We start from the raw sequence: 18,807 nt of genomic DNA on the forward strand, positions 1-18,807 counted from the left end.
AAAATAAGAAATCAGGAAGGGGGCAAACACTTTTTCACACAACTGTATGTACTAATATTCTGAAGCCTAAAGTTTGGGTTTGCTGAGACGTGCACGTTGATAATAGAATAAAGAAAAATCTCTACACCCAAAACAAATTTCACACATTTAAGTCTAACCTTCACCCAAACATGTTTGTATCATCCAGTTAATGTGATTTTATGGTTGACCATGGATAACCTATGAACCCTCCATCTAAAACCGTGCAACCTCAGAGAGAGCCTCTCCGCAGACATACAATCCAATATATTTGTATGTTTCTTCTCTGTTAAAATGTTGGTACAACCGCCTGTAGCTGAGTCTTTCATAACTGCTGCCGGTTCATTGCATCCACAACTTAATCCGTCTTCATATCCAGTGTTTGGTTGTGTTTGTGCACCAAGGTTTATTGCAATCAGACAAGAAAATGTGGTTATTCTGTGGGCTCCAAGCTAAATTCCATGCAACTAACAGTTTTATTTTCTCTCAACTCCTGTTACACAAAAAAATCCTTCCAGTTCTTGTGTGTGTGTGTGTGTGTGTGCGTGTGTGTGTGTTTGCAAATGCAATGTAATGTACAAATCAATAAAGAGAAATGAATCGATGCGTCTTTTGAATTCTAATTTGCTAACAATGCATCAAGACTCACAAACAATGCTCGAAAGATACAAACATTACAGAACAGAATAATTGCTTATTGTCTATAGATTTGTTTTGTACTTAAAAATTCACTGATACATGCAATATTTGCACGTACGCACACACACACACACACATAAGCAGCAGGCGCTCTGCATCCCTGTGAGTCCATGTAATTTTAGTAAAAATAGAAGCAGCTCCACACAGCATAAGCCTCTTACATTATAATTAACAAACAAGCAGCACTCTGGAATAGAATATGATGATAAGGCACATTTCTTGAATGTTCCTTTCCAAAACACAAAACAACCGTGTACCATTTGATAAATACGCCTAATAAAATGAATATACACAGAAACGCTGATAAACAGAAAGACGAGCTGTGATTCTGCAACAGGACGCGAAGCAATTTCTGTGATCATCGCGAAACTGTGCTGCAAAGAAAATAGTGTAATCTGAAAAGGAGCTTTTCGTGCGTAGCTTCAGGCTATAATGTGGATACTCACATGTGATCATAGGGCCAGCACGCTAATACAACACGGCTCCCAGACCGAGGTACAAGGTGGTTTAAACGGCTCTCTGCCTGATCAACAGAAAGTCGTAAAGACTTTTCTTTTGCTACGGTTCTTTTTATCGTCCGCAGTGTCGGCCTGTTGTCGTGATCACACTGCTGCACTTAAATGTGTTTTCTTTATTTTTTTCTTCAGCCTCATCTTCTTCAGGAACATTATGAGGCCTGAACTCTGTTCCATCATAGAGCAAGAGGTTCCTGCCGAGGTCTTCTCTCAGGGCATAGCAAAAAAAACGTTGCCATATTAAATGTAGCTCCAATCAGTTGGGGTCATCTGTGATGTCTTCAATGTGGGCATTGCTGCAGTGTTACCTGCCACAGTGATTTTAGGGGAAATGGAGGATTTGTTCCCCCTTTAATGCACTGAATCTCTGTCATATCACATAAAAACAGATTTAGTTATTAGGCACAATGCAAACATTGAGGCAGTTTTTTAACATGCTTTAAATAATCAAGAAATGATTGAATTAGAATTTGAATCACAAAATACTAATAGACTCATTACCTAAGGCAAGAACATATAAGCAAAACCAAATATACAGTGTATATAAAAATAATAAATGGAAACAGAATATTTATAAAGTAAAAAATGAAAAGAAAGAATAGGATTATGACCAACTACAAATACACGATGAAATAAAGTGCAGGTGTGCAAATCCCTGTTACATTAAAAGTACAGTGTGTAGCATTTTGGTAATGTAACTATAACCTCAATATTCATAATTATGTTTTCATTGGTGTATAATCACCTGAAATGAAGAATCGTTGTGTTTTCGTTAGCATAGAAAGAGCTGTTTATATCCGTATAGATTAGAAGTCCACCGTGTTGCACAGCCACGTTTCAACAGCAGCCCAGAACAGACAAACCAAACATTCTAGGGAGAGCCTTTTGGGTTTTAATATTACCATAGTCAGGGAGAGATCCCACAGAATCCTACTAACTGTCCTTCTAAGAGAGTCAGACTTTATAGCGGTGTCATTATTTTAAGCATGCTGAGATCAAACCCCTCATGAAGTGGGTGATGAGGGCAGTTTCACGATGTATGAATCAGTTGAGCATTACCACTTTTAGAATAAATATCTTGAAGCTGCACCCAGATCACCAGCTTAGCCAGTCTGCTTTTATTTAGCAGACGGAGGCAACCAAACCAAGCAGTATGATACATACATCCACACAAAAATGAACCCAGAGTGCTAGATCCACTTGAACAATATCAAGAAGAATACATATTGACTGTATTTCTGAAGAGAGTTGAAGGACAGTGGAGCTGCATGCATTAGTAATCATCAGCAGATCTTCAAAACGTTCACACGCAGCTCTGCTGGTTCCCAACTTGACTAAACATTTTGTAACCTTTAGGTGTTAACTGCCCTCTAGAGAGACGAGTGCACGTGTGTGGCTCTTAATTTACAGTATTTAAATCTACAGAGAGAAGCCAAGTCTTTTCCTAATATTCCTTAATGAGATTCTGTGTATGTATGTGTGTGTGTGTGTGTGTGTGTGTGTGTGTGTGTGTGAGGGTAGCCGCAGGTAAACCTCGGGGGGGTTACGCATGCATAGCTGAAAAGCCGCCGTAAGCTGAAAGAAAAGTTTCCCTAAACGCTGGTAAAATGCTTGGCCAGGAGTTTGACAGGAGAACATTGTGCACAAAGTAGCCAGTAACGAAAACTACACATACTGGGACATAACAATTAGAAGAACATTAATCAATATATAGAACTTATTTTAAACAGAGAAGCAGACAAAGCTTTACACATTCAGTGTCATGGCAACATATTTCCCACCCTCTTTGTAAGCTAAGGGTTCAAAGTTCATTTTCAATTTTGGAAACAGCAGTGGAACAAACAATCTCACTACAAGGTCCATTTAATAGCTGTTCTGGAGCTCTTTAATCTAAATTTCTGAAACAAAAATATACGTTTCATCAATACGTTTCATATCAGCCTCGCAGAAACGTACAATGACACGTGGTTAACGCTGTGAAACGCAAATTTCCCCGCTGTGGGACTAATAAAGGATTATCTTATCTTATCTTAGGTCGAGGCAACAAAACTACTTGGTTAAGCTGGAAAAACATCATTGTTTGTGTTCAAATGATAACATAATGAGTACAAATGAATGACAACCATGCCTAGCATACTTTCTCATGTAACATAACAAGCGTAACATTTACTTTGGATTTCACACGGGACTCAGACAGCGGTCTCCTGAGTGAAGGGAGACCACCACGCTAACACCACCTAACCTTCATGGATGTGTCTATTGTTATACTCGTTATTATGCCACGTCACTTTCAAAAATGTTCGCTTGATATATTACATCACACGCTCTGACCAAATGCAAAAAAGGTCAACATTCAACAAATCAGTGGTTTGCAGAAACGTCAAATTGGCAGCGTTTTTTTCCAGGCGACTTGGCCGTAAATCCCTCACATGCTGCTTCAACATGCGGAGGCATCCGTGTCTTGTTGTTAAGACTGGACGATCACTGCTCGGGAGTTGGGTTTTAATGAACATTCAATTGGGTCAATTGCAGTTTCAGTATAAGGCAATATTAATGAATTAAAATACCTTATAATTTCTCCCACACATCAGCACGAAAAAATGTTTTGGGTTGCGTCTGTTCCTGTATTTCTTGTCGTTCATTTGTTCCATGCTTGTATTCAAAGAGCCCCTGGTCCCATTTATTGTGATGATAACTGGTAATGTGTCTCTTGCCCACTCAGGGCGACTGTGGCTAAGTGGAGAGCAGGGCCGTCCTTCAATCAGAGCAGCCGTGGTTGCTGTGGTTCGATCCCCGGCTCCGCTAGTCGCATGTCGATGTGTCCCTGAGCAAGACACTCAACCCCAAAATTGCACAAAGGATCTGAATTAAAAGTGTCTGCTAAATGACTGTAATGTAATGCTTCTGACTTCTCTGTGATCTAATGTTTCTAAAGTGCAGCAAGATAGACTTGATCTACACAAACTCTTTCATGTACTGTACAATATACACAGAGAGTGATATTTCAAAGATGGATGAGAGACACTAAAATACATTTAACACACACACACCAGCAGATATGTCCAGATACTACCAACACCAAACAGAAATTTAGGGAGGCGGAAGGTTTCACATTTTGTTGATTGCTGCTGGGAAGGATTTATAAAGGGCGGCAAACGATGGCAGTCTATCTCTGTCCCCTGAAGAAAGGAGTGTTTGGACAGGCTTGATGGGGATTTGCCCGAGGCCCTGCTAGGAAACAGAAGGAACAGCTGTCCTTGACACATACACTGCACACAAATATCCGTGCAGGCGTGCAAGACAAAGACATGTACATGGACACGTACATGCGCACACACTCAAACTAATCCTGTCTATTGTCGCCTGCGGGCATATTTTTGCAGAGAGAGAAGCTTCTCCACAGGACGGGCACTGGAAAAGCCCACAAGGCCGACGCACTCGTATCCCAACCTCATAACTCCTGCGCTGCACGACAGGTGGAAAAGACAAATTATTTATGCTTTACATACGTATATGCAATGTCTTCAAACACACCACTTTAATATTGTAACATTTTTATCTGGTAATGTTTCTATTATTTAAATAACTCCATAGCTGAAGAATCCTGCAGGACTTGTTAACATAGCAGGCCATTCAATGGACTCGTTTAAAACAGACACTGCTTAAATCATCTGAGAATGTATAAATCAATGTTACTCACACACACACACACACACGCACACACACACACAGACACACACACACACAGATACACGGTCTTGTGTTAAGTTGCTGGTGAGTTATGGCAGCCATTAGGTCTTCACATGGAGCGTTTCTTACATATTGGTTCACTGAAGTTGTTCATTCTTCTCCTTTATCAGTGTTTACACTAAAGCCCCTTTCTCACTGGACAAAAATGCCTACTAAGACCAACGAACATGTCTTTTACAATCGGCATTTACTCCCGAGACAAATGAGTCAGTTTAGTCACGGTTATTTATCGACAACGATAGAAACATGACTTCTGGGAGGACACGCTAATTTTTTAACCCTTTCTGTCACTTTCTTCTATCCATCTCCTGCCAAACTAAATCGAATTTCTTCCAAATTAGTTGGCATCAAGTTTGAAGAGAGACCGAATAAGTAAAAACACAAACACCCACCGTAATGTTTTCACTGGCCTCCATGCTTTCCACTCTTTACTAACCCTGTGTTCCGGCATGTTCGTGACGTAGAACGTGACACACCAGCAAAAAAAGAAAAATCAGAAAGGCACACTCGGATGTCTGTTGCCTATTTTTGGCGGGTTTTCCCGAGTAAGAAAAACCTGCATAAGCGTGTTCATTTTGGTGGAAAAAGGTCATTACAGTAAAATACCAAAGCAGATTCACTTTGTGTCTGGCTACCTTATAACCACATGACACACAAGTCAATATAGAGACGACAATAAAGAACAAATCTATAAATAACTAGAAAAGTACAACAGGATTTTGTCGTCCCGGAGGGTGATATTCATGTCCCATTAATGCGCATTACTAACTTTTCTTCTTCTTATCTGGTGGTGCGATATTTGTCAGCATATGAAGGCAGTTAATTAGAAGCTTGTAGGAAAGATTCCGGTCCTGATGAACCTGATACAAACACAGAAAGTTGCTTGTTCCGAGAAAAGGAAGTCTTTTTTGAGATGTGACCCTCAAGCACACCACAGCTAAACATCCACAGACTGATCAGACTGAAAGGAGAGCTGCTGGCCCCCGTCTTCACTCAGATCTCCATCAGATCACTGGAGCGATGTGTAGTCCCCTACTGCTCCTAATCCATTGAAAGACGATACCTTATCATATTCAATTATCCCTGACGTCTGTGATCATGAAATCCTCAGAGAGACTGCTGTTGAATCACTTCAAGGGCATCACTGGACCCATGCTGAACCCCCGGGCAAACAGGTCAGTGGATGATGCAGTTAACATGGGACTGCATTACATCCTGAAACACCTCGACTCTACAAAGACATACGCAAGGATCCTGTTTGTCATCCTCACCCCCCTTGTGTCCATCCTCCAAACTCATCCAGCTCACTGTCCCAGCTTCCAGCTGTCAGTGGATCACAAAGTTCCTGACAGACCGGAGGCAGCAGGGAAAAAAAAACACCATCCAGCACCCAGACAAGCGGCACTGGCATCCCCCAAGGGATGTGTGCTCTCCCCACTGTACCTCAGGAGACCCCACTGCTAAGCTCCAGGGGCCACAAACCTTCTGAGAATACTCTCAGACAGCTCCTAACAGCCTAAAACATTCTAGGAGGGAGGGAAAGAAACTTTTGCCTCAGTGAAGAGGTGAGGTTCACCCTGTCGCTAGGTATGACGCATTATTTTTTTACAGAGGTGTGATTGGTTGATCCAAAAAAAAAGTATAATATAATAATAATATTAATAAGCCTTTTGTGTTGGGTGGGAGATGTGAGCGCATCTCTACTGAGATCGACCACAAACATCTAATCTGTCGCGTTTCATTAACTCGCTGTTATTCAGCGCTTGGAGAATATCTCTCCTACCTCTTTGTCTTTCCACCATTTTCTCTTAAGGAACTCTTAAGCCTCCTAAAAGTCCTCCTCCCTATTCCCAACAGTTTCTCACCTCTCTACCAGGATCTTGTCTCGGCTGTACAGGGAAATTCTCAGAAAAAGTCAAAATTCAATGATTTTTGTTAGAATTGAATCACTAGAAGAAAATCTTTGACCCTACTACACAAAATACAAGATGGCTTTGTATCACGGGATCAGGCATAAAAAATAGGTTGGGAAGCACTGCTTCAGAAATCCCCAACTGTACTTTTTAAGTGCAAAGGGAGCACCTGGGGATTTACAAACTGTCATGAAGATGAACAATCCAGTGGACGGTGTTCTTGGAAAGATTTACTTCCAGATGCACCTGCTGATGTTGTTTGTCATTAAAAAAGGCCGCAAGCAGATGTGGAGGAAGAGACAAATGAGTGACACCTGTGATTGTGGGCGGGGCAAACAGACACCAAACAAACTGGCATGGAGGACAACAGGGAGGGGAGAAGAGAAAATGGCCTGAAAAGGGGAGTTTTGAACACTGTACTTTTGCTCTGAAAGAAAAGCCATAGGACTGAAGAAAAAGTACGTTTGGAAGAATTTAGTTAGTGCCGGATTGTGTGCAGAACCAGCTGGATTTCCTACTTGGGCAACCATGTGTGAACAGGCAGACTGCTGATCCTCTGGAGTTGTTATGATTGATTCTCTTTTTAATCTCCACCTTTTTCTGCCTGGATTTAACCTCTGACTTCTGTCTTCGCTTTACTGGATATCCTGATTTGCACGAAGGAGCCTTCCACAGTAAGTCTCCTGCTTTATTGGACTCTCTTGGCTTGTTGACACAGTTTGGCCTTTAATAACTAAATCACTAAAGGATTGATTGTTAAACAATGTATTTGGTGTGTGCAACAAGTCATAAAAGTATGCTTTGCCATATGCAGAGGACAACATGTCTCTGTGTCAGGGCTTTAATTGTCTCCATCAACATGTCCAATAACCACACAAACATGTGGATCTTAATGCATATTCGTAAATAATCGCCATCCGCAGTCTGCGAGTTGTCTGTGTTTTTGTCGTACAACTTTAAGTCGATTTTAACTTTCAGTTGATTTTAACTATTCGGTTGCCCAAAATTGTCTTACTCAGGGTTCAGTTTTACTTTGTGCTACACCCTCTCATGTCCCTTCTGGTTCTAAAAAAACAAGATGGTGATGGCCAAAAAGCAAAACGTTGACCCTCGAGGCTTCAACTTTTTACACATATCCACGTGTTGTCTGTCCCTGACTTGCACAAAGTCAAGATTTAAAGTTGCACACATAAATAATATTAATCAGACTTTAGTAGTTAACGTGGTTGGATCCATTTTACAGAAGAGGAGGTTATATAAGTGATTAGTCAAGTAGCAAATGAGTGGGCCTCATTCGAACACACACACACGCACACATGCACGCACACATCCTCTGGTGAATATGTATGAGAGTCGATGCTTCCTAGTGGGATGACAGACTGTTTCAATCCCCTTTGATCTGTGTGGCTGCTCCTGTATCCCCCCCATAACTCTCACACACGCACACACACACACACACACTGTCCCTTTGAACCCCAGCCAAGATGGAGGGTCCGGAGCACACAGTGTCCAAAACAGGGCAGGAAATGGAGCCAGTCCATGTAGAGAACAGCATCAGCAAACTCTTGTTTACATGTTCAGAGAGGGAGAGAGAGAGAGAGGATGGACACCGAGAGGCCGAGAGACATTGAGGAGAGGACAATGTGGGGAAAATAGAAGCTGAGCAGAGTGTGATATCTGTCAAGCCTTTCTAGTATTGTTACAGAGATTATTTGTGGAAGGTTGACAGTAAATGCAGCTAAGTATATTTTGCGCCTATGCACAGCTCGTGTGTGTGTGTGTGTCTGAGCTGCACCACCGCCAGTGTTTGCATACTTCTTCCTGTGCGCCTGTACGTGTCTGTCTGTTGAATAGGCTTCTTGTCATTGACCTAAAAACAGTGTGAGAGCCTGCCAGTGTCGCTTAAATACTCTTTTCTTCTCCATTCCCCCAGTCTCTGTCTTGGAGTCGCTGCGCGCACACACTCTTGTGTGTACACGTGCGAGCGTTTCCGAGAGCGTGTGTGAGCACGCGCCAGTCGCTGTCTCTATTTAGACATCATACAGACTCACAAATGGCGTTCCTGCCAACAGAGATGAGAGCACACTGTTCACAAAGACTCTTACTCTCCCACTCTTTCTCTCTCCCACTCTCCTTCTTTTATACTTTGAGGTACCCATGGGATATCATTAGTGTTATTACCGCATGAGATAAATGAGAGCATGTGTGTCCCGTTACATACGTGTGTGTGTGTGTGTGTGTGTGTGTTTTCAGCCTTACGAAAGGTAGAGTGAGGTGCTGGTGTTATGTCAGCCCTCGTGAAGGCAGAGCGATGTTGCATCACCAAATCTCTCCTTATGGGGTGAGGGTTAAGCATAATTACGGCGGCTGCTTTCATGTTTTCTCTCGCCTCGGCTAGTCTTCGCTGGCACCGCTGGCCTTTCGCTCCGCTATCAAAGGAGACTTTGGTCCTCTGGGGCGGCAGACACACGAGACACATGATGAACACGCGTGCGCACACATTAGGATTTGATGATGTGCGTCATTTTGTTTTTAAATGTGGTAATTTCATTCTTGCACACACACACATCCAGATTTAATTTACATCTTAATAGCGTTTAATGAATTTTTTAGTTTTATTAAGTTTAGCTTTACATAAACTCATTTTTAGGTTCATGTTTTGTCTTCTGGATACATTTTTGTACGTGACAAAGATGGTCTGTGTCCTAGAATATAATGAAGCTACTGTAAGGCTTCATAGAGCCTGTAAAGACTAAATCCGTCGATTTCCAAATCCAAAGCTTGACAGATCTGCTGTGCCTATAGCTACAGTTACTAAACGGTGATTAGTCGCTGGTCAGGGGAAGGGTTTAGCAAATTATTAATTTGATGTTTTTCCTCAAGTCTTATATTCTGGATTTGATCTGCTTTGCTTTAACTATTACAGCCCTGATGAACAAATACGCACATAAAACTACACACTGCACACAAAACGAGAGTGACATTCTTAACAGCTGTAGCATGACGCAGGTCAAAGGTTATCCAACAATGACTTTCTTCTCACCTCCATCCTCCTCTTTCTCTCGTGCTGTCAGTCATCCTAACCTCCACCTCTCACAATTCTCTAGTCCGTCCGTCCACCAGCCGGCTCGCTCAGGCTGCCGGTCTATTTGTCAATCTGTCTCTGTTGGCATGACAATACTGACTGCAGTGTTGTGATTGTGATTGCATGTGTGTGTCTGTATCTTATCACAACGGAGAGGAAAGGACATACTATATTAAAGCTGGGGTTGGAGATCTTCTTAACATTTATTTATATTTGTTACGGCCCGAATTAAATTATTCTAGAAATAGCCATGTTGTTTTTTTATGTTTACAATGATAATTTGAGGGATGGAGGCCTGAAGGGACAGTCAGTGTTTCTGGTTTGGGTTTTTCTGTTGGATCATTTTTAAAATCTAGCCGACACATTTCTGAAGACGACCAACCCTATAGCTTTGAACCCTGATGTCAATTGTAGTTGCGAGTGATCATACTATATGTTAAAATACATGTTCACATATGCAATGACAATATAGGGTCATTAAAGTCCTAATGAAATGGAAGTTAGAGCGCCTTTAGCTTCTGTACTGTGACATATTTCCCAGTTACACTGAATATTTGGGTGCAAGTTAAATGGGTTATATTATGCAAAGGAAAAAATATGTTTTCATTCAGATGGCTTTTAGGGTTCTGGAAATACTTTTGCTTGAACAGCGGTAAGGGATTCTCTTTTTATATGTATATAAGTGTAGCTCAGTGACTTGAATGTAACATCAGAGGCACAAACTTGGGCTGGTTTTTGTATTTGTACACCAGAAGAAAACATAATTTCATGTCAAACAATAAGATAACAGATGTAATACTGTATCTGTTCATATAATAAAAGGACATATATTCTTATTATTATTTATGCTTGCACATACACTAATTCATTAAGGGAACAAATATTTATTCTCATCCATTTTTACATGTTTATTTATAAAAACAATGTATGTTCAGAACATTTGAGGCAACAAACACATTAAAATAATGAATGTGACAATGCAGCAATTATATGTATTATTGCAAATGTGGACATAATATCATGTTCATGTGAATGAATAATACATATGAGCACATGTAGTAATTATTTCTGTAAGTCAAGTCTCACACTTGCATGCATAAATCATTCAGTATGTTTTGTTAAACCACGCTTCATGTCTGTATGTAAGTGAGATAAAAACATGTTACTCATTGTACATTTATCAGACCTCCGTGTGCGACTGTTCCAGTTTATTTGTCTATCAGATGTCACCTTCCACTCATAATGAATCAAATCAGCATTGCCCCTCCAGTATTCCCACACATTAAGGTCATTAGGATCATGTTTAATTGAGGAAACACGCAGTCGATGATTAATTCAAAATCACAGAGCTGTGTCTTCAGTGGTGGAATGTAACCAAGTACATTGACTCAAGTACTGTGCAGTTTTGAGGTAATTGTACTTTACTTGAATAACTCCATTTTCTGTACATCTTAGAATAAAATACTGTACTTTTGAATCTCTACATTTATTTTACAGCTATAGTTACAGGTTACTTTTTACAGATAAAAATAAATCATGATGTATTGTTATAGATTAAGATATCTGGCATAATGTGAAGTAGTTAAAATGAACTCCACCTTTACCAGCTGCAACATTAGTGATGCTCGCACATTAATGCATCAATAATTAAAATGTATTGTCATAAAATGGGACATTCTGCACAATTTAGAGATTTTGGGCTTTTTTACTTCCATGACATGTCTTGTTTCAAATTAGTGGAAAGAATTCATTCATTCATTTTTGAGTTGTTTATTGTACAACACTTTGTTTAATTGTGTCTGTAGATTTCTTATAAATTCACCTGAAGTTAGGTTTGGATAGTGCCTCATTTGATATTTAAATCAAACATTTCTGAAATGAGTTTTTTTTTTTAATGAGATATCCAAAAGTAACTATTAAAATCTTTGACTCAAATGTATCAACAAAATTAAGAAATAATTTTGAACCTGGTTTTATCCAATGTTCAGATTTCTGTTCTGGAAATGTGCAAATAACCCCACTTAATAAGATAATGCCTAATTTGCGTATTTATTAAACTTATAATTTAAGAAAGCTATTCATGGTGATGTCTATTAGTAAAATGTTTCATCCCATTCCCCTTGAGTGTCTCCCCTTCAGTAACATTTTGAATTCAGGACTTATGAGAGTATTCTTACACTGTGGTATAGCTACTTTTACTAAACACTTTTCCCACCACTTTGGATTTAAAAGTTCCTCTGACGATCTGAAAAACAGGATCACATTTCCACAGAAAACTGTCCCAAGGTAGTTTAATATCTTGATGTGATGTGACATCAACATGCTTCTTACGCAGCTGCAAAAGGTTCTGAAAGTGGAACATTTTTGAGTGATCTGAGACATCCACAGTAATCGTTCGGACTCAACGGTGATGTTCAACAATCAAACCGACAAAATCTATCCAAGAAGAAGAGATGTGATTAAAGCCACAGTCGACCACAACGCAGATCACAAACAAGACCTGACACATCCTGACTAATGGAGCATCACGTACTTCTGAAACCCTGAAGTCTGGTGTCTTTATCACTACTGGTTTATAGTCCTGTCTGCAGGTATGACTCACAGCTGAAGGCAACAATTTCATTCTAATTTTCCAGGTGTTGTTGAGTCACTCTGCAAAAGTATAAATAAACCTGGATGATAGAAGCAGATGAAGCAGGGTGAGTGAAGTGCTAATACAGACCGTTACAGTAACAGCAGGTGGTGCAAATCACTGGTTTCACATTTGATGATGCATCTTCACTATTTGATTGTTATTATGGTTTGATTCAGCAGGATGAGATGTTTATTCATCAAATAAACAAGTGGAATAATGTCTCTATTCTCCTGCAAGTTAAAAAGTGGAGGTATACTTCACCACGGCCTTACTAGCTTTTTGCAGACCTTTCTCACAGTCTTCATCAGATTTTCTTTTATATTAATTTTCAACAGAACAGGATATTCAAAAATGAATGAATAAATAAACAACCAAAGGAACTTTAAATTACTAAGGAGCTTTGTTATCTGCACCTGGGAGGAAATTTTGCTTCAGTTTAATTTTTGCAGCTTGTTTTGTATTGACTATTGTAAAACAATTACAGCCGTTTGAATTGATTATCTTTGAGCAGGTCCTTTGTTCTAAGTTGGCATAATGTATAATCAATGCACGGATGCGCCCATTGAATCATTACGACTCCATTTAACACACATTGATCACAAACTAATCATCGAGAGGCACTAAACATCGCAGATTACAACAGCAGAAGTATCCGATAATATATTTCATGATTTTCAAATCGTATACAGTTTCTGAGAGGCACTTTATTCCCTAAGCGAGGATTTCTCTAGATTTGCAGACTAAGTTTTACCAAAGTTTCAGGTCTGTTGCACCGGAACTGTCTTCATTTCAACACACACAACTCAACATCTAAATGCAGTTTTTAATTTCTTTCTCGATACTGCCAGGAAGTAAATTCTGAGTGAGAAATGCTAACGTTAGTGAGTGCATCTTTTCTCAGTGCAGCCAAACAAACTCATGTTTTAATAAAGAAGTCAGACACTAATTAGCCTTTTTCCATCATGTCATGAGCAAACCGTGATCTGATTTCATGCTGTGCAGTTTCCCACACAACAGCAGGACCCAGTAACAGGAGTTGGTGAGGGATTGGAGGTGTGCGGCCTGTCGCCTGCAGCTCATCATCTGACGGCTCACTGTGGCTGTTCCGTCCTGCAATATTCAAAACTGATCCGCTGTCGAAAAATGCTGAAAATGAGTGCCGTCTTGTTTTGCAGACGCGTTTTTTGATGAATGATCGTGGTTAGCGCCAACCTCATTATTGAAGTCGGTGCATTTCATTTGACTGCTTCCCAATAAGCAGTCAAATGAAATGCAGTTTCAATGAAATGTTGGCTTTGCATCAGCAGTAACTTCAGCTCTGATACAACATAAAGAATAGTGACCAGTTCACAGTGAGGCTGATTTTAAATTGGATACAAACTTCAAACACTGTTATGGATTACATGCATGCATCATTTAGGTGTGAAGACAATGCTGCGGACTCCGCCACTAACGGTGAAAACTACTATATAAAGAAAGAGAACGGGCTGATCTCAGAGGCAAATATTAAACTTCTTACTCCAATACATTTGTACAACAGCTTTACTTTACGATTTCTCAGCCCCTTCCTGTCCTGTGAAAATCATGTATCTCCAAACTGTTGATTTTGAATGTTTGTGATAAATTTGAAGGGTGAAATGTTCCTTAGTGTGTTGAGAAAATTCTCCTTCTTTAAAAGCCTCTTGGATCAGCTGCAAAAAGCGTCGACACAAAGCGGAAAACAGGCTGTTTTTCTTTTTAGAGATACGAGGTTCTCACAGGACAGAGACGTTGCAAACATTAATGATCTTATAGAATATGATGCATTGATGTAGATTAAACTAGCCAACAGTATAAAGGAGTTAAAAACATCTACAGCAGCAACATACACATTCATGCAGCAGTGATATTAATCCAGAAACATCATAGATAATGGAAAAACACTGAGGGGGAACATTTTACCGCACAATGAGGACTTCTGCTGCTGATAATACTCACATACTTTTATGTAAGGTTTGCAAGACTTTTACTTGGGAGTATTTTCAAAGTGTGGTATTAGTAAATGATGTAAGTACATGATCAGAACTTCTTCCACTCTCCTCTTCCTCCTCGGCCCCAGGCTGTTTTGGCCCGATACTATCTGTAACAGCACCGCGTTACAAAATACAATCGACTTCTTTATTCAATCAATAATAATCAGAAACGTCATTATGCATTCATCCCGTGGAGAAATTATCCAACAGGCTAGAAGACAGGTCAAAGGTTAGCTACTGGCGGCGCCCCTGGAGCAGATCCAAGTTATTTAGCATGTCGATCATGGACACTCCATCCTCTATTGTAAACTATTCTCTCCACGCGTGCACAGGGAAAGACGGGAGGAGGGATTTCTGTGAATTTATGATGCCTCTGTTGTGTTTCTTCCCTTTCCCCTGCTCCCTGACCTCATCTGCCTCTCATCAACCCAATTCCTCGATCGTTGTGAATTATTAGGGTCACAAGGATGCGGTTCACTCCAATGTCAGCCATCACCTCTAGCCATCCAGCGTCAGATTACGGGCTTTATATACAGACTCCACATCCCCTAATGCCACGTAAACCAGAGAATATACAACCGTGGATTTATGTCATCTGTGACCAAAAGGGCAGCTAATTTAAGACTTTGTACAAGAGTATTTTTAGATGACTGCATGTATGTGTTTATTCAGGCATTCATTTCTATTTCAAGTTGTTTATTTATCTGCCTGTGTGAGCGCACGTTTGCTTGTGTGTGTGTGTGTGTGTGTGTGTGTGTGTGTGTTGTGTGTGTGTGTGGCTGTACTAAAGAGGCAGTTAATCTGACCATGTCTGCTGGCAGGACATCAGGTCGCCCCATATAGTGCATTTAGGCAAACAGCCAACCTCAAATAACATTGGACTGTTCATTCTGGTTGGGCTACAGCAACTTTGCCTCCAGGAGGACCTGATGCATCCACCAGCAGCTGAAGAAACATCTAGACACGTAAACAAACCAGTATTTCTCTAATGCTGTGACCGTTTCATCCTCCAACAGCCTGGATTTCATACAATTTTGTTAACTTTCCCAGTTTGGATTTGATAGTACAGTACTTATCGGGCTTTCTCGCTCTCCAAATGGGAAAGCAACTAATCTAAATGACTGTCTGCGGCGCTCCAAGTGCCATGCAACCCTCTCTCCTCTACCGGCACAGCTGGCTGGCGGTCGCCTCAGTTCACAGGAAGAGGCGACGGATTGAGGATGATTGAGGCGCATATAGAAAAAGAGAGAGGGAGAGAAACCGAATTCCAGCGAATTAATCACCGTCTGTTCCAGTGTGTATGTGAGAGAGAGAGAGAGAGAGGGCGAGGGAGAGAGAGGGGGAGTCAAAGGCAGTCGGAGAGAGAGAGAGGAGGGGGGGGGAGTGGAGCCTGACGCAGTGTGAGAGGCAGAAACTGAGAAGAGAGAGACGGAGAACGAGGGAGACAGCGGCGAGGAGGCAGCACATCACACCAGGCGCCGTTTTGTAACCCAAAAAAAAAAAAATCTTGACGCCTCACCGGCTGCTGCTGCCGCGGAGCTCTTTCCCGGTCACCGCAGAGGAGAGACACGCATGGAACCAAATCAGTGACAGACTTTAATTAATATATATATATATATATATATATATATATAAACAACATCAACACAGCCACACATACTGCTCAGAGGCGACGAGCGGAGCGTTTGTTGCCGAGGAAGACCTGCGAGGCGCCTTCCTCCACGTTGGCATCTGGAACAAGGTAAAGTAGCAAAATAAAACCTGAAGCGAACATCTGTATTGCGCACGAAGCGTTTGGCTTCATTTTCACGAGTCCGCCTTGTGATGGCTGGACTCGCAGTGCGTAGGCAACTTTGAAATATGCCAACAGCTCGTGGCGTTCCTGCGGTTCTGAAATCCCCGACTCTGAACCCATCTGTGTGCGTGCGTTTGCGCGCGCGTGCGTGTATAGTCGTGATGAATGACGGGGATTTGCTGGTTGGCTATTTGCAGCCAGCCTTGCTTGTTTTATCTCCATGCCGGTGTGTCCGTTGATAATGCGGGCGCAGATGCATAGATGTGCGGTGCCTGGACGTCCCGTGCTCCAGTCCCTGTGCAACCATTGCAACTTTGATCCGAGCATGTTTAGCATTCATAAAAACGCACGTATGAAACGTGTCATCTTTTCGGTTGGTCACTTTGTGTTTATTTAGTTTTTGTCCCGGGACGGGCTGCAGAGTGAGGGACTCTACCCGCACCGCAGTCCAGCGGGCGCTGAGTGTTCAGCACCATGGACAGCGGCTCCTCAAACACTGGGCTGCGGGCAGTGAAACATCCAGCCCACTGAACTGTCTTTCTCTCTGAGACGTCTTAGAAGTGGTCGTTTCATCTGTATGTTCTTGTCAGCATGTTTCTTGGATATGTTAATACACCAGGCCCCCAAAAACTACATTACTTCATATCCTAAGCTGTCAGGAAAAAAGATGCAGCAGAGGCAGAGAAATCCTGACTTTTAGTCCCTGTCGTTGAGTTCTACGTTACCTGTATTACAACTCAAAAGCATCTTCCACTAGACATCATGGTTTGTTTTCATACTTCTATAGAGCCACAGAAGATATCATGAAACCTTTATTTTTTTCACATCCCGTCTACTACTCCTCCTGACGAGTGAAAGTGGGGCTTCTTTAAAATGACAAAAACCTGAATAAATGAGTGGAGAAACGTAACAAATCCCAATGCTTCCATAAGGGGCATGAGGGGGTCACTGAAGGGTTTCTGATGGGAATCAGATGCTTCAGCCTTTGCAGTCACCAGATCTCAATCCACGTGAACACCTATTTTGCGAGTGACGTACTAGATAAAGTGTGTCTGCCACCATAAACGCCAAACGAGGGAGCATCTTCTGGAAGAACGGTGCTCCTTGCTCCAGTAGAGCAGTAACATATGCTGGCGGCCAAACTTTGTGACGGTTACTGTGTATTTTATCACCACTGTGGCATAAAAAGTACAAGCCAGACAATATGTGGCTGTGCGGCAAAAAAATAAACAAAATTCGCTCTCGATGTGCACTTAAATCAGAGTGCACGTGTGTGACACAGTCACTCAGCCAGTTAAATTTTGGCTGCTGTGCCCCGTGCATCCTGCCTATTGCCTCACTATCTGTTGTAACGGATGTTGTTGCCACTTTGTCCCACAGGGCATGGACTACTAACTGAGTTTTTCCACTGACTGACTCCAATTGCTGGCCGAGTACCACAGAAGGGGAGAGGGAGAAAGGAAGATGGACATGTTGAAAGAAAGGGAGAGAGGGAATGAAAAGGAAGACAGACAGACAGATTGAAAGAAAGAAAGGGAAGAGAGGAGCAGGGTATCACTTTTCTCACACCATGAATAGACATGAGGCAGTCCCAAAAAAAACCAGAACAGCTTCAATGACTCTTTCTTTGGGACATTATGCGTTCTGGGCGTGAGAACGGTCGGTTGGCTCTTTTCAAAGCCAGGGATCCTCAGTCACAGCGGAGTCTTTAGTTGTCCTGGGAATTCATTGATAACTATCTTAGAGGTTGCTCATCTTGCTTTCATCCTGCATTAGTACTGCAGTGCTTGCTGCAGCACACTTTTCCAGTCTCAAGAGGTGTACGAGCAGAGAAAAAGGGGTCTCTAAACCAATGGTTACGAAAGTGCCCTCTTTGATTCCTGAGAGCCAACAGCTTCGCCAAATAGAACCAAACAATATCTCTGTTCAAGCAGCTACAGGGCGAAAGCCTTTTGTGCTTTCGTGGCAGAAATGTCAGAAATGGTGGGACTCTAATGGTGACGTCTGTAATAAGGCAGGTGGCAACATTAAAAGTCAGTGGTAATGAAAAGTGACAACTTTAGTGGAGAGGAGCTGCCAGAATTGTCTGCGAGTACAAAATGAATGAGAAGGGATGGGTTTAATGTCGGTGCCGTCTTGTCACTGCACCCGGCTTGTTGCTCTCACTTCGACTGAAGTTGTAATGGTGGTTTTCTGTTCTCCGTGTATCGTTTACTGCAGACCTAGCCATCCATGGTACAATCTTACTACCTAGAGGCATAACTGTGGGGCAAGTTCTCCAGGAATACTAAAGAGACTCTGCTGTGCAATGGGAGATCCCTCATGGCTCGCCCATCCATTTAGAGCATGTTTTACCCCTTTAGCTGCACACGGGAAGGGAGCAAC

The 18,807-nt window shown here is 41.6% G+C and overlaps 1 protein-coding gene across 2 annotated transcripts in view; it reads left to right on the forward strand.

The window, feature by feature from the left end:
• The first annotated feature begins 16,027 nt into the window (after positions 1-16,027).
• Positions 16,028-18,807, forward strand: part of LOC116392051 (protein ELFN1-like) — a 102,140-nt gene continuing 99,360 nt past the window's right edge. For both annotated transcript variants that reach the window (XM_031863183.1, XM_031863181.1), the window contains exon 1: positions 16,028-16,368. The gene's annotated coding sequence lies outside the window, so the exon portion shown is untranslated. The remainder of the gene's footprint in view (positions 16,369-18,807) is intronic.

Source organism: Anarrhichthys ocellatus, unplaced genomic scaffold (assembly GCF_004355925.1).
Source record: "Anarrhichthys ocellatus isolate YVR2014 unplaced genomic scaffold, GSC_Weel_1.0 scaffold28, whole genome shotgun sequence".
NCBI classification, from domain to species: Eukaryota; Metazoa; Chordata; class Actinopteri; order Perciformes; family Anarhichadidae; genus Anarrhichthys; species Anarrhichthys ocellatus.